This window comes from Lissotriton vulgaris, chromosome 10 (assembly GCF_964263255.1).
Source record: "Lissotriton vulgaris chromosome 10, aLisVul1.2, whole genome shotgun sequence".
Taxonomy (NCBI): Eukaryota; Metazoa; Chordata; class Amphibia; order Caudata; family Salamandridae; genus Lissotriton; species Lissotriton vulgaris.
Genome location: NC_141698.1, coordinates 16,892,401 through 16,907,541, shown reverse-complemented (window position 1 = coordinate 16,907,541; position 15,141 = coordinate 16,892,401). Strand labels below are relative to the sequence as shown.

Genomic DNA, 15,141 nt, shown 5'->3' with positions numbered 1-15,141 from the left:
TCGGGAGAAGCCACAATACAACCTGCTCGAGAGAAGCCACAATACAACCTGCTCGAGTGAAGTCACGATAGAACCTGCTCGAGAGAAGCCACGATACAACCTGCTCGAGAGAAGCCACAATACAACCTGCTCGAGTGAAGTCACGATACAACCTGCTCGAGAGAAGCCACGATACAACCTGCTCGAGAGAAGTCACAATACAACCTGCTCGAGAGAAGCCACAATACAACCTGCTCGAGAGAAGCCACAATACAACCTGCTCGAGAGAAGCCACACTACTACCTGCTCGAGAGAAGCCACAATACAACCTGCTCGAGAGAAGCCACAATACTACCTGCTCGAGAGAAGCCACAATACAAGCTGCTCGAGAGAAGCCACAATACAACGTGCTCAGGAGAAGCCATGATACAACGTGCTCAGGAGAAGCCACGATACAACGTGCTCGAGAGAAGCCACAATACAACCAGCTCGAGAGAAGCCACAATACAACCTGCTCGAGAGAAGCCACGATACAACCTGCTCGAGAGAAGCCACAATACAACGTGCTCAGGAGAAGCCACAATGCAACCAGCTCGAGAGAAGCCACAATACAACCTGCTCAAGAGAAGCCACGATACAACCTGCTCGAGAGAAGCCACAATACAACGTGCTCAGGAGAAGCCACAATACAACCTGCTCGAGAGAAGCCACAATACAACCTGCTCGAGAGAAGCCACAATACAACCTGCTCGAGAGAAGCCACAATACAACCTGCTCGAGAGAAGCCACGATACAACCTGCTCGAGAGAAGCCACAATACAACCTGCTCGAGAGAAGCCACAATACACCCTGCTTGAGAGAAGCCACGATACAACCTGCTCGAGAGAAGCCACAATACAAGGTGCTCAGGAGAAGCCACAATACAACCAGCTCGAGAGAAGCCACATTACAACCTGCTCGAGAGAAGCCACGATACAACCTGCTCGAGAGAAGCCACAATACAACCTGCTTGAGAGAAGCCACGATACAACCTGCTCGAGAGAAGCCACAATGCAACCTGCTCGAGAGAAGCCACGATACAACCTGATCAGGAGAAGCCACAATACAACCTGCTCAGGAAAAGCCACGATGCAACCCATTAGAGAGAAGCCACGATACAACCTGCTCGAGAGAAGTCACGATACAACCTGCTCGAGAGAAGCCACGATACAATCTGCTCGAGAGAAGCCACGATACAACCTGATCAGGAGAAGCCACAATACAACCTGCTCGAGAGAAGCCACGATACACCCTGCTCGAGAGAAGCCACAATACAACCTGCTCGAGAGAAGCCACGATACAACCTGATCAAGAGAAGCCACGATAAACCCTGCTCGAGAGAAGCCACAATACATGCTGATCGAGAGAAGCCTCAATACAACCTGCTCAGGAAAAGCCATGATACAACCCATTTGAGAGAAGCCACGATGCAACCCATTCGAGAGAAGCCACAATACAACCTGCTCGAGAGAAGCCACGATACAACCTGATCGAGAGAAGCCACAATACAACCTGCTCAAGAGAAGCCACGATACAACCTGCTCGAGAGAAGCCACAATACAACCTGATCGAGAGAAGCCACAATACAACCTGCTCAGGAAAAGCCATGATACAACCCATTTGAGAGAAGCCACGATGCAACCCATTCGAGAGAAGCCACGATACAACCTGCTCAAGAGAAGCCACGATACAACCTGCTCGAGAGAAGCCACGATACAACCTGATCAGGAGAAGCCACAATACAACCTGCTCGAGAGAAGCCACGATACACCCTGCTCGAGAGAAGCCACAATACAACCTGCTCGAGAGAGAAGCCACGATACAACCTGGTCAAGAGAAGCCACGATACAACCTGCTCGAGAGAAGCCACGATACATCCTGATCGAGAGAAGCCACAATACAACCTGCTCAGGAAAAGCCATGATACAACCCATTTGAGAGAAGCCACGATGCAACCCATTCGAGAGAAGCCACGATACAACCTGCTCGAGAGAAGCCACAATACAACCTGATCGAGAGAAGCCACAATACAACCTGCTCAAGAGAAGCCACGATACAACCTGCTCGAGAGAAGCCACAATACAACCTGATCGAGAGAAGCCACAATACAACCTGCTCAGAAAAAGCCATGATACAACCCATTTGAGAGAAGCCACGATGCAACCCATTCGAGAGAAGCCACGATACAACCTGCTCGAGAGAAGCCACGATACAACCTGCTTGAGAGAAGCCACGATACAACCTGATCAGGAGAAGCCACAATACAACCTGCTCGAGAGAAGCCACGATACACCCTGCTCGAGAGAAGCCACAATACAACCTGCTCGAGAGAAGCCACGATACAACCTGCTCGAGAGAAGACACAATACAACGTGCTCAGGAGAAGCCACAATACAACCAGCTCGAGAGAAGCCACAATACAACCTGCTCGAGAGAAGCCACAATACAACCTGCTCGAGAGAAGCCACAATACAACCTGCTCGAGAGAAGCCACAATACCACCTGCTCGAGAGAAGCCACGATACAACCTGCTCGAGAGAAGCCACAATACAACCTGCTCGAGAGAAGCCACAATACAACCTGCTTGAGAGAAGCCACGATACAACCTGCTCGAGAGAAGCCACAATACAACTTGCTCAGGAGAAGCCACAATACAACCAGCTCGAGAGAAGCCACATTACAACCTGCTCGAGAGAAGCCACGATACAACCTGCTCGTGAGAAGCCACAATACAACCTGCTTGAGAGAAGCCACGATACTACCTGCTCGAGAGAAGCCACAATGCAACCTGCTCGAGAGAAGCCACGATACAACCTGATCAGGAGAAGCCACAATACAACCTGCTCAGGAAAAGCCACGATGCAACCCATTCGAGAGAAGCCACGATACAACCTGCTCGAGAGAAGTCACAATACAACCTGCTCGAGAGAAGCCATGATACAACCTGCTCGAGAGAAGCCACGATGTAACCTGATCAGGAGAAGCCACAATACAACCTGCTCGAGAGAAGCCACGATATAACCTGATCAGGAGAAGCCACGATACAACCTGCTCGAGAGAAGCCACGATACAACCTGATCAGGAGAAGCCACAATACAACCTGCTCAGGAAAAGCCACGATGCAACCCATTCGAGAGAAGCCACGATACAACCTGCTCGAGAGAAGTCACAATACAACCTGCTCGAGAGAAGCCACGATACAACCTGCTCGAGAGAAGCCACGATATAACCTGATCAGGAGAAGCCACGATACACCCTCCTCGAGAGAAGCCACGATGCAACCTGCTCAGGAAAAGCCATGATAAAACCCATTTGAGAGAAGCCACGATGCAACCTGATCGAGAGAAGCCACAATACAGCCTACACAGGCTTCAAGTGAAACCGCAAAAATAGAGAGTCTGCAGTGCAGTATGTTCCAGATTCAAGGCAAGCCGCAGAACAACGTATTTCAGCTTCAAAAGAAGCTGCAACGCAAGGAAATACAGATTTAAGAAGCTGCAAAACAATGAAAGGATCTCCAGATTCAAGATATACTGCAATATAAGGAAGTAAAGAATCAAGAGAAGCTGTAAAGGAAGGAACTGCAAGTTCAAGAGACGCTACAGTGCAATGAACACGCAGATTCAAGAGAAGCTGCAATACAAGGAACTCCCGTTTCAAGAGAAGCGTCAATAAAAGGATTTCCAGATTCAAGAGAAACCGCAATACAAGAAACTCCAGATTCAAGAGAAGCTACAGTACAAGGAACTCCAGATTCAAGAGAAGCTACAGTACAAGGAACTCCAGATTCAAGAGAAGCTACAGTACAAGGAACTCCAGATTCAAGAGAAGCTACAGTACAAGGAACTCCAGATTCAAGAGAAGCTGCAATACATGGAACTCCAGATTCAAGAGAAGCTGCAATACACGGTACTCCAGATTCAAGAGAAGCTGCAATACAAGGTACTCCAGATTTAAGAGAAGCAGCAATAAAAGAAACTCCAGATTCAAGAGAAGCTGCAATACAAGGAACTCCAGATTCAAAAGAAGCTGTAGTACAGGGAACTCCAGATTCAAGAGAAGCTGCAGTACAAGGAACTCCAGATTCAAGAGAAGCTGCAATACACGGAACTCCAGATTCAAGTGAAACTGCAATACAAGAAACTCTAGATTCAAGAGAAGCTGCCATACACGGAACTCCAGATTCAAATGAAGCTGCAATACAAGAAACTCCAGATTCAAGAGAAGCTGCAATACAAGAAACTCCAGATTCAAGAGAAACTGCAATACAAGAAACTCCAGATTCAAGAGAAACTGCAATACAAGAAACTCCAGATTCAAGAGAAGCTGCCATAAACGGAACTCCAGATTCAAGTGAAGCTGCAATACAAGAAACTCCAGATTCAAGAGAAGCTACAGTACAAGGAACTCCAGATTCAAGAGAAGCTACAGTACAAGAAACTCCAGATTCAAGAGAAGCTGCAACACAAGAAACTCCAGATTCAATAGAAGTTACAGTACAAGGAACTCCAGATTCAAGAGAAGCTACAGTACAAGGAACTCCAGATTCAAGAGAAGATACAGTACAAGGAACTTCAGATTCAAGAGAAGCTGCAATACATGGAACTCCAGATTCAAGAGAAGCTGCAATACACGGTACTCCAGATTCAAGAGAAGCTGCAATACAAGGTACACCAGATTTAAGAAAAGCAGCAATAAAAGAAACTCCAGATTCAAGAGAAGCTGCAATACAAGGAACTCCAGATTCAAAAGAAGCTGCAGTACAGGGAACTCCAGATTCAAGAGAAGCTGCAGTACAAGGAACTCCAGATTCAAGAGTAGCTGCCATACACGGAACTCCAGATTCAAGTGAAACTGCCATACAAGAAACTCTAGATTCAAGAGAAGCTGCCATACACAGAACTCCAGATTCAAATGAAGCTGCAATACAAGAAACTCCAGATTCAAGAGAAGCTGCAATACAAGAAACTCCAGATTCAAGAGAAACTGCAATACAAGAAACTCCAGATTCAAGAGAAACTGCAATACAAGAAACTCTAGATTCAAGATAAGCTGCCATACACGGAACTCCAGGTTCAAGTGAAGCTGCAATACAAGAAACTCCAGATTCAAGAGAAGCTACAGTACAAGGAACTCCAGATTCAAGAGAAGCTACAGTACAAGGAACTCCAGATTCAAGAGAAGCTGCAATACATGGAACTCCAGATTCAAGAGAAGCTGCAATACACGGTACTCCAGATTCAAGAGAAGCTGCAATACAAGATACTCCAGATTTAAGAGACGCTGCAATACAAGGTACTCCAGATTTAGGAGAAGCAGCAGTACAAGGAACTCCAGATTCAAGTGAAGCTGCAATACAAGAAACTCCAGATTCAAGAGAAGCTGCAATACACAGAACTCACTCCAGATTCAAGAGAAGCTGCCATACACGGAACTCCAGATTCAAGTGAAACTGCAATACAAGAAACTCTAGATTCAAGAGAAGCTGCCATACACGGAACTCCAGATTCAAATGAAGCTGCAATACAAGAAACTCCAGATTCAAGAGAAGCTGCAATACAAGAAACTCCAGATTCAAGAGAAACTGCAATACAAGAAACTCCAGATTCAAGAGAAACTGCAATACAAGAAACTCTAGATTCAAGATAAGCTGCCATACACGGAACTCCAGATTCAAGTGAAGCTGCAATACAAGAAACTCCAGATTCAAGAGAAGCTGCCATACACTAAACTCACTCCAGATTCAAGAGAAGCTGCAATACAAGGAACTCCAGATTCAAAAGAAGCTGTAGTACAGGGAAATCCAGATTCAAGAGAAGCTGCAGTACAAGGAACTCCAGATTCAAGAGAAGCTGCAATACACAGAACTCACTCCAGATTCAAGAGAAGCTGCCATACACGGAACTCCAGATTCAAGTGAATCTGCAATACAAGAAACTCTAGATTCAAGAGAAGCTGCCATACACGGAACTCCAAATTCAAATGAAGCTGCAATACAAGAAACTCCAGATTCAAGAGCAGCTGCAATAAAAGAAACTCCAGATTCAAGAAAAACTGCAATACAAGAAACTCCAGATTCAAGAGAAACTGCAATACAAGAAACTCCAGATTCAAGATAAGCTGCCATACACGGACCTCCAGATTCAAGTGAAGCTGCAATACAAGAAACTCCAGATTCAAGAGAAGCTGCAGTACAAGGAACTCCAGATTCAAGAGAAGCTACAGTACAAGGAACTCCAGATTCAAGAGAAGCTGCAATACATGGAACTCCAGATTCAAGAGAAGCTGCAATACACGGTACTCCAGATTCAAGAGAAGCTGCAATACAAGGTACTCCAGATTTAAGAGAAGCAGCAGTACAAGGAACTCCAGATTCAAGTGAAGCTGCAATACAAGCAACTCCAGATTCAAGAGAAGCTGCCATACACGGAACTCACTCCAGATTCAAGAGAAGCTGCAATACAAGGAACTCCAGATTCAAAAGAAGCTGCAGTACAGGGAACTCCAGATTCAAGAGAAGCTGCAGTACAAGGAACTCCAGATTCAAGAGAAGCTGCAATACACAGAACTCACTCCAGATTCAAGAGAAGCTGCCATACACTGAACTCCAGATTCAAGTGAAACTGCAATACAAGAAACTCTAGATTCAAGAGAAGCTGCCATACACGGAACTCCAGATTCAAAAGAAGCTGCAATACAAGAAACTCTAGATTCAAGAGAAGCTGCCATACACGGAACTCCAGATTTAAATGAAGCTGCAATACAAGAAACTCCAGATTCAAGAGAAGCTTCAATACATGGAACTTCAGATTCAAGAGAAGCTGAAATACACGGTACTCCAGATTCAAGAGAAGCTGCAATACAAGGTACTCCAGATTTAAGAGAAGCAGCAGTACAAGGAACTCCAGATTCAAGTGAAGCTGCAATACAAGAAACTCCAGATTTAAGAGAAGCTGCCATACACGGAACTCACTCCAGATTCAAGAGAAGCTGCAATACAAGGAACTCAAGATTCAAAGGAAGCTGCAGTACAGGGAACTCCAGATTCAAGAGAAGCTGCAGTACAAGGAACTCCAGATTCAAGAGAAGCTGCAATACACGGAACTCACTCCAGATTCAAGAGAAGCTGCAATACAAGGAACTTTAGATTCAAGAGAAGATTCAGTACAAGGAACTCCTGATTCAAGAGAAGTTGCAATACAAGTAACTACAGATTCAAGAGAAGAGTTAATAAAATGGTATCCAGATTCAAGAGAAACTGCAATACATCAAACATCAGAAACAAGAAAAGCTGCAATGTAAGGAACTCCAAATTCAAGAGAAGCTCCAATACAAGGAACTCCAGATTTAAGAGAAGCTGCAATACATGGAACTCCAGATTCAAGAGAAGCTACAGTACAAGGAACTCCAGATAGTGAAGCTGCAATACGGGGAACTCCAAATTCAATAGAAGCTGCAATACAAGGAACTCCGCATTCAAGAGAAGTTGCAGTACAGGGAGCACCAGATTCCAGTGACGCTGCAATACAGGGAACTCCATATTCAAGAGAAGCAGCATTACACGGAACTCACTCCAGATTCAAGAGAAGCTGCAATACAGGGAACTTTAGATTCAAGAGAAGATGTAATACAAGGAACTCCAGATTCAAGAGAAGCTGCAGTACAAGGTACTCCTGATTCAAGAGAAGCTGCAATACAAGGAACTTCAGATTCAAGTGAAGCTGCAATACACGAAATTCCAGATTCAACAGAAGCATCAATAAAAGGATTTACAGATTTAAGAGAAACTGCAATACATCAAAATCAGAAACAAGAAAAGTGGCAATGTAAGGAACTCCAGATTCAAGAGAAGCTGCAATACACAGTACTCCAGATTCAAGAGAAGCTGCAGTACAAGTAACTCCAGATTCAATAGAATATGCAATACAAGGATCACCCGATTCAATAGAAGCTGCAGTACAAGGATCTCCAGGTTCAAGAGAATCTGCAGTACAAGGAACTCCAGATTCAAGAGAAGCTGCAATGCAAGAAACTGCAGATTCAAGAGAAGCTGCAATACAAGGAACTGCAGATTCAAGAGAAGCTGCAACACAAGGAACTGCAGATTCAAGGAAGGTGCAATACAAGGAAGTCCAGAATCAAGAGAAGCTGCAACACAAGGAACTGCAGATTCGAGAAAGGTGCAATACAAGGAACTCCAGATTCAAGAGAAGCTGCACTGCAAGAAACTCCAGATTCAAGAGAAGCTGCAGTACAAGGAACTCCAGATTCAAGAGATGCTGTAATACAAGGAACTTCAGATTCAAGAAAATCTGCAGTACAGGGAACTCCAAATTCAAGAGCAGCTGCAATACAAAGAACTTCAGATTTAAGGTAATCTGCGGTGCAAGGAACTCCAGATTCAAGAGAAGCTGCAATACAAGGAACTTCAGATTCAAGAAAATCTGCAGTACGGGGAACTCCAAATTCAAGAGCAGCTGCAATACAAAGAACTTCAGATTCAAGATAATCGGCGGTACAAGGAACTCCAGATTCAAGATAATCTGCAGTACAAGGAACTCCAGATTCAAGAGAAGCTGCAATACAAGGAACTCAAGATTCAAGATAATCTGCAGTACAAGGAACTCCAGATTCAAGAGAAGCAGCAATACAAGGAACTCCAAATTCAAGAGAAGCGGCAGTACAAGGAACTACAGATTCAAGAGAAGCCACATTGCAAGGAACTCCAGATTCAAGAGAATCTGCAGTACAAGGAACTCCAGATTCAAGAGAAGCTGCAATACAAGGAACTGCAGATTCAAGATAATCTTCAGTACAAGGAACTTTAGATTCAAGAGAAGCTGCAATACAAGGAACTTCAGATTCAAGAAAGGTGCAGTACAAGAAACTCCAGATTCAAGAGGAGCAGCAATACAAGGAACTCCATTTTTGAGATAATCTGCAATACAAGGAACTCTACATTCCAAAAAGGTGCAGTACAAGAAACTCCAGATTCAAGAGGAGCAGCAATACAAGGAACTCCAGAGTCAAAATAAACTGCTATATAGAGAACTCCACATTCAAGAGAAGCTGCAATACAAGGAACTCGCGATTAAAAAAAAGCAGCAGTACAAGGAACTCCGGATTAAAAAAGGTGCAACACAAGGAACTACAGATTCGAGTGAAGCTGCAATACAAAGAACTCCATAGTCAAGATAATCTGCAATACAGGGAACTCCAGACTCAAGAGGAGCTGAAATACAAGGAACTCTAGATTCAAGAAAAGTGCAGTACAAGAAACTCCAGATTCAAGAGAAGCTGCAATACATGGAACTCCTGATTCAAGAGAAGTTGCAATACAAGGAACTCCAGACTCCAGAAAGGTTCAATACAAGGAACTCCAGATTCAAGATAATCTGCAATACAAGGAATTCCAGATTCAAGAGAATCTGAAGTACAAGAAACTCCATATTCAAGAGAATCTGCAGTACAAGAAACTCCAGATTCAAGAGAAGTGCAGTACAAGGAACTCCGGATTCAAAAAGGTACAACACAAAGAACTACAGATTCAAGTGAAGCTGCAATACAAGGAACTCCATATTCAAGATAATCTGCAATACAAGGAACTCCATATTAAAGAGGAGCTGTAATATAAGGAATTATAGGTTCAAGAAAGTTGCAATACAAGGAACTCTAGATTAAAAAAGGTGCAGTACAAGAAACTACTGATTCAAAAGGAGCAGCAATACAAGGAACTCTAGATTCAAAAAAGGTGCAGTACAAGGAACTCCAGATTCAAAAAGGTGCAATACAAGGAACTACAGATTCAAGTGAAGCTGCAACACAAGGAACTCCATATTCAAGATAATCTGCAATACAAGGAACTCCATACTTAAGAGGAGCTGCAATACAAGGAACTCTAGATTCAAGAAAGGTGCAATACAAGGAACTCTACATTCAAGAAAGGTGCAGTACTAGAAACATTAACAAACAGAGGGGGGAGAGAGAAAAAAATAAATCAGAATGGATTCATTCTCCCTGGGCATAGATACATAAACAATTAGAATCCACTCCTTGAGATTAAGGGTGTCTTCTCCACAGTGGGGAACACCTTTATTGTTTTAGGTCCCCTCACACACCAACAGGCCCCTTGGTGTCATGCTTCATCATCGGGGTCATCGTACCCCTCTACGGGGTACGGCGTGCTGCGACCTACGGATATGTGGCAGCACTTGTTAGACTATGTGTGGTGTTGGTGAGGGTTTTTTTTTAATGTGAGTGTATTGTGGGGTTTGGGAAATAGTGATAGTTAAAAAGAATCTGGCTCAAGGAGTGGATTCTAATTGTTTCTTTAGCAGTACAAGAAACTCCAGATTCAAGAGGAGCAGCAATACAAGGAACTACAGAGTCAAAATAAACTGCTATATAGAGAACTCCACATTCAAGAGATGCTGCAGTAGAAGGAACTCTAGATTCAAAAAAGCATCAGTACAAGGAACTCCGGATTCAAAAGAAGCTGCAGTAGAAGGAACTCCAGATTCAAGAGAAGCTGCAATACACGGAACTCACTCCAGATTCAAGTGAAGCTGCAATACAAGGAACTTCAGATTCAAGAGAAGCTGCAATGCAAGAAACTGCAGATTCAAGAGAAGCTGCCATAGAACGCACTCAAGCTTCCAGTGAAGCCGCAACATCTTGAAGCTGCATTGCAACATACTCCGGAGTCAAGACAAGCAGTTTGAGAACCGAGAGAAAGTAAAATACAAGGGGCTCCCCATTCAAGAGAAGCTGCAATACAAGGAACTTCAGATTCAAGATAATATGCAGTACAAGGAGCTCCAGATTCAAGAGAAGCCACAATACAAGGAACTTCAGATTCAAGATAATATGCAGTACAAGGAGCTCCAGATTCAAGAGAAGCCACAATACAAGGAACTCCAGATTCAAGAGAAGTGCAGTACAAGGAACTGCAGATTCAAGAGGAGCAGCAATCCAAAGAACTTAAGATTCAAGAGAAGCTGCAATACAAGGAACTACAGATTCAAGAAAAGTGCAGTACAAGGAACTCCAGATTCAAAAAGGTGCAACACAAGGAACTACAGATTAAATAAGGTGCAACACAAGGAACTACAGATTCAAGTTAAACTGCAGTACAAGGAACTCCAGATTCAAGAAAGGTGCAGTGCGAGGAACTACAGATTCAAAAAGTTGCAACACAAGGAACTACAGATTGAAGTGAAGCTGCAATACAAGGAACTCCATATTCAAGAGGAGCAGCAATACAAGAAACTCCAGATTCAAGAGAAGCTGCAATACAAGGAACTCCAGATCCCAGAAAGGTGCAATACAAGGAGCTCCAGATTCAAGATAATCTGCAATACAAGGAACTCCATATTAAAGAGGAGCTGTACTTGTATCTCTCTTGTGCCTGCACTTTCACCATTACCTGTATCTCTCCTTGTGTCTGCCCTTTCACCGTTACCTGTAGCTCTTTTGTGTCTGCACTTTCACCATTACTTGTAGCTCTCTTGTGTCTGCACTTTCACCATTACTTGTCTGCACTTTCACCATTACTTGTAGCTGTCTTGTGTCTGCATTTTCACCATTACGTGTAGCTCTCTTGTGTCTGCATTTTCACCATAACTTGTAGCTCTCTTGTGTCTGCATTTTCACCATTACTTGTAGCTCTCTTGTGTCTGCATTTTCACCATTACTTGTAGCTCTATTGTGTCTGCACTTTCACCATTACTTGTAGCTCTCTTGTGTCTGCACTTTCACCATTACCTGTCTCTCTCTTGTACCTGCACTTTCACCATTAGCAAGCACAGCAGACTAACCATTATTGATGCTACGAGGAACAGTGTGCAGAGAAATTCACGAATCTTTATCAGTTAAACGAAGACTAGTTGCATGTGCGACATAACTTCCATTGGAGAGGCAGGTGCAGTGGCACCGGGGCCCACTGAACCTTGATCATTGCTGAAGGTCTTACCCCAACAGCAGGGAAAGGGGACACGGAGGTCAGGCCACCCCTGCTCTGCTGCTGTGCAAGAGGGGGCGGGGGGGGGGGGGGGGGGCATTCAGCCCAAAGCCAGTTAGTATTTGAAAAATTGGGCGCCTCGGGGGGCCCTCGTCGCATCTGCGGGTAGCTGGGTGGGGGCATTTTATGTTGCGTCACTGGGTATATTCCACGGGCGAAGATGTTTCACCATCCGATGCGTTTTTCTGCCCATTATTAAGGATATTCCTGGCAGTAGAGTCTCCCCCTCCCCCCCCCCCCCCCCCCACCTGTTAGTCTAGCTCGTTCTGTGAATGCACTTCCTGGTATGAGCATCTCTCCACCCCCCGCCCCCGCGCCCTCATACCTTGTTACTCGAGTTCTCGGCGCTACAGGTACATTGCTCGATATCCCCCCCCCCCCCCCATCGCTGCTGCTGTTCTTTCTCAGAGGGGAACCTCATGCACTCACTCGATACAACCCCCCCCCCCCCCCCCCGATTGTAGTTCCTTCTGTTGGCGCTTTGCCTGGTATGTGCACACAACACCCCCCCCCCCCCCCCCCCAATAAAAAAAAGACGACCCCCATCTCACTTTCTAAACTCCTGTGCACTGTCGGGGCAAAGGTTAGTGCGGGGACGAGAGGACTCGGACCTCGGTGAACCCCAAAAAGCTACCCTACCATGGCTACAGGGCGTGGATTACCTAATCCAGTCGCTGCAGTCACGAGTTTAAACAGGAAAATAAAAAACAGAAATCACAGCCCCCCCCCACGTGACTGCTGCACCCCTCTTTTCATGCTCAGTGCACGGCCCAGGACTGTCTGTGGCAAACCCTTGCCAACCTCACTGTCCTCATGAGCTGCCCACACACTGCCAATGACTGCCTGTGGCACCTCTTGTCAGCCTCACTGTCCTAAAGTACAGCCCATGCCAGCCCATGACTGTGGCATTCTTCGTGTCGCCCTCCCTGTCCTAAAGTGCTGTCCACACCCACCCCAGGACTGTCTTTAGCAGCTCTCGTCAGCCTCACTGTCCTGAAGTGCTGCCCACACCAGCCCAGGACTGCCTGTGCTGCTTCTCTTTCCAGCCTCACTGTCCTGAAGGGCTGTCCATAATGATTGTGGCAACTCTCGTACCAGTCCAACTGTCCAAAAACGCACCCCTCCCCACACCCAGGCTAGTATTCGCGGAACCTCTCGTGCCAGTTTGACTGCCCTCACCTGCCCCCACCTAGTCCGTGACTGCCCGCGATTATTTCACATCACTCTGAGGCCCCCTTCCCCTCCCCGCGATGCAGCGCCCAGACACCCTATATTTCGAAATGAAGTGCCTCGAGTCGAGTGCAGCCGGGTCCGCTTCATTTCTGTCCTAAATCACACATCTAAGAGCTGGGATGCGAGGGGGCGCATGCAAGGTGGGGGAGGGGAGGGGGGGGGGTCGCATGCCAGGCCCCGGGGGCCGCAGTGGGTTACCTCCTTGGTCTTGTCCGCTCGTGTCCACTCGTCCAGCGCTGGAAGCGGGCTTCGCGGCGCCTCTCCCGGGTCCGCACCGCACCGGGCTCTCCTTCAGTCACTCTTGATTCGCGGACACGAGACCCACCAGGACTCCGCTGACACTCCGGGTCAGACAGACAGACTGACCGGACAGATCCGCGGACAGCTCCGAACTGCAGCCTTTGGGGCAGGACGCACGGACGCGAGGGAAGGACAGACTGCTCCAGAGACGGCTCACGTGCGAGACCTCCTCTCAGGGAGAGACAGCCCCAGCGGCAGGTGGAGAGAAAGAGCATGCGTTCCAGAGAGACTGCCCTGCTGACAGGCGTCTGCGGAGGGACAGTCAAGCACAGAGACAACCCAGCAGTCACGCACAGAGACAACCCTACTAACAGGTGTCTGCAGGGAGATGGTAGCCCATGAGAGAGACAGACCAGCAGTCAAACAGAGAGACAGCCCTTCAGTCACACACAGAGACAGCCCTGCAGTCCCACACAGGTAAAGTCCTACTGACAGGTGTCTGCAGGGAGATCGTAGTTCATGTCGACAGATCGACAGCCGAGCAGTCGCAGACATACAGCCCAGCAGTCACAGATAGAGACAGCCCAGCATTCACACACAGAGACAGCCCAGCATTCACACACAGAGACAGCCCAGCATTCACACACAGACAGCCCTGCTGACTGTCTGCGGGGAGATCGTAGCTCATGAGAGAGACAGCCCAGCATTCACACACAGAGAGAGCCCAGAAGTCGCACACAGAGACAGCCCTACTGACAGGTGTCTGCGGGGAGGTGGTAGCTCATGAGAGAGACAACCCAGCAGTCACACACAGAGAGAGCCCAGAAGTCACACATAGAGACAGGCGAGCAGTCACACACAGAGACAGCCCAGAAGTCACACACAGAGACAGCCCTACTGACAGGTGTCTGCAGGGAGATGGTAGCTCACGAGAGAGACAGCCCGGTTCACAAGTGACTGCAGGAAAATCCTAGCTCACGAGAGCAAGAGAGACCTGCTCACAGTTCTCTGCAGCAGGAGCCTATCTCAGGAAGAGACCGCACAGAAGCCCGAGTGAGACACGCCGTACACAGACCTCTAGACGGGCCCAGTTGAGACCGCCCTTTAATCGCCTGAGACGCCGTCTGGCGAAGCGCAGAGCTCACCCCAGCCTTGGTCTGGGGAGCCAGCGCGCGGCCTCTCTCAGGGAGGGACTCTGAGTGCAGAGGGACACCCCCAGCGCTCTCTCTGCTCCTCCCCCCTCTCTCGGGTCTTACTTTCTCTTACCTTCTTTGATTTTTTTCATGAATGTCTTTTCATTCCTTTGGTTCACTCTTTATACTTTGTTTGTTGGTTTTTTTTCACAATGTTTATTTGTAATCTAGTATTTCCCCTTCTTCCTCTAGACCCGCCATGTTCCACGAGACGCTGATGAAGTTATTGTTAATCAGGGAGGTTGGCCGACCTTTCCGGCTTATTCCCATTTAAGGTGTTTGATAACCACGCCCAATCATGATCATTTTGAGTGTTACTCGTGTGATGATCATCATCTTGATTCCAGATCCGTCGACCTCCGTCCTCAATGCGTATCATTAGCTTATCCGGCAGTCCCAGGCAGCGATGTTCTTTTAACATTTTTGTGGTCTGGTAAT

General features: G+C 46.5%; 1 long non-coding RNA gene across 1 annotated transcript in view; it reads right to left on the bottom strand.

Moving 5' to 3' along the window:
• Window positions 1-13,579, bottom strand: part of LOC147684336 (uncharacterized) — an 80,437-nt gene extending 66,858 nt beyond the window's left edge. The window contains exon 1 of the long non-coding RNA XR_015300735.1: window positions 13,469-13,579. This is a non-coding gene — a long non-coding RNA (uncharacterized LOC147684336). The remainder of the gene's footprint in view (window positions 1-13,468) is intronic.
• Between the last annotated feature and the right edge of the window lie 1,562 nt (window positions 13,580-15,141).